Source organism: Phalaenopsis equestris, unplaced genomic scaffold (assembly GCF_001263595.1).
Source record: "Phalaenopsis equestris unplaced genomic scaffold, ASM126359v1 Scaffold001171, whole genome shotgun sequence".
Taxonomy (NCBI): domain Eukaryota; kingdom Viridiplantae; phylum Streptophyta; class Magnoliopsida; order Asparagales; family Orchidaceae; genus Phalaenopsis; species Phalaenopsis equestris.
The window spans coordinates 148,211-150,458 of NW_018165610.1; positions in this window are offsets into that span (position 1 = coordinate 148,211).

The following is a 2,248-nucleotide window of genomic DNA, read 5'->3' on the forward strand; positions in this document are numbered from 1 at the left end:
GCCGAGAATAATTATTACTGATGGAGGATCTCATTTCAGGAATAAGCGAATCAAAAAATTAATTAAGAAATATGATATTATGCATATATTCTCTACTACTCATCAACCTCAGATTAGTGGTCTAGCAGAAATATGAAATCGTGAAATTAAATGCGTTTTAGAAAAAGCTGTAAATCCTTATAAATTGGATAGTGGATAGATTTGCTAGACTTGATACAACATTATGGGCATACAGAACTGCTTATAAGACTCCTATAGGAATGTCCCCATACAGACTAATATTTGGAAAAAAATGTCGCTTACTTGTAGAATTAGAGTATAAAGTATTTTGAGATATTAAGGAATTTAATTTTAATCTAAAAGATGCTAGTGAGAAAAGATTATTGCAACTCAAAGAACTTGAGGAGATTAGAAATGAAGCATATGATAATGCAAAAATCTATAAAGAGAAAATGCGGAAGATTATTCAGAAGAAATTTGAACTTGGACAAGAAGTTTTATTATATAATATAAGATTGAGATTGTTTCTAGGAAAACTAAAATCCAGATGGTTATGACCATTTAAAGTGATTAAAGTTTATCATTATGGAACTGTTATGATTAAAGATCCTAATACTGGAAATATATTTAAAGTTAATGGGCATCATTTAAAATACTAATATGAAGGACACATACCTTAATTTAAAGATGGTTTAATATTAAGTCAACCCAACTAAATAAATGGTATGTCGGGTTGACGACGTTAAATCAAGCACTTTGTGGGAGGCAACCCATACATATATGTCTATGTATTACTATGCACTTTGTGGGAGGCAACCCATACATATATGTCTACGTTTTACTACTATTACTATTTAGCTTGTTAAGTGTCTAATATATTAGTAGATAATAATCCTACACAGTTGCATTAATTATAATTTAAGTCCAATATTGGTATTGGAAGAATTGTTGGAATCTAATTGAACAAGAAATAAAAATCACAAAAATTTGGCCATTGGCGTCGACAACGCCCAAGAAAACGGATCTCAGCATCGGCGGCTCCAAAAGCGGTTGGACGGTACCTACGAATTTTGGCAAACTTTAGTAGGATTTTGCTCCATAATAATCATCGGGAGGTGTTTTCAAATTCCTAAAAATTGCATAGAACGCCTAGAAACTTTTTATTTTTGGATTCCATGGCTTTCAATTCCAGAAGCAATTCCAGAAATACTTTGTAGTATGAAGTTTTTAATAGAAGAAAGTTTATTAGTTTTGAAGAGCATAAATTATATGATAAAGTTATTATGAAGAAGAGATTGTTCAAGGAAAGATAATTTCTTAATCATGGCTTGATCAATCCAAGTGCTCCAGTTGACAAGAGTATTCTGCAAACGCGATGAGAAGTTCTGTGTTACACTACCGTTGCGCTTGTTGTACCTGTAGTGAAGGAGTTCTATGAAAATCTACATGGAATCACCCAAGGAGTTGTCTTCGTATGAGTTAAGGTTGTACCATTTACTCCTATGAGGATTAATCAATTGTATATGATATAAAAAGTTCCAATCTGTCATTATGCAAATTTCATTTATACGCAAGATTTAATGTAAAATATTTATAATTTTTTGACGGATGAAAGTGTTATGTGGGAAGTATGAGATGAAGGGTATATTAGTTTTCCTGTTTCATCACTTAATCCAATTTTAAAGTAGTGACATTTCCTTATTTGTGAAAAGTTACTCCCTACTATGAAGATCAGTAGAGTCACCTAGGAGAGTGTTATTTTAAACTACTGTATTCAAATAGAAAAACCTTTTGATATAGGTTCAATTATATTTAATACTTAAATCATCACAACTTCTTCTAACATTAAGGATCAATACTCTCCACAACATTCATCCAACACTGAATTACTTATCATTTTGAGAAGAAAAATAAAGAAACTACTCAAAATCCATGGAGAAAACAAAAACACACTTTAGCTTAATAGTAGAAATCATTGTCAAACCAACAACAAGTCTCAATTAAAACTAAAAGTAGTCTAAAATAAATAATAAAAACTTATCTCAAGTCCTCCACCAAACTCTTCAAGTTCCTTTGAATCTCTTTTCTTTTACAGCAGTCTCAATATAAAAACTAAAATAAAAAGGATAAAATAAATATGTGCTGCCTGAAAATCTCTCCGAACTAACTCCCCATTTCAAGAACTTTCAAAACTTTCTCTTTTCATGCACACTTTCAAAGACGCAATCTTCTTTTGTTTATAAATCTC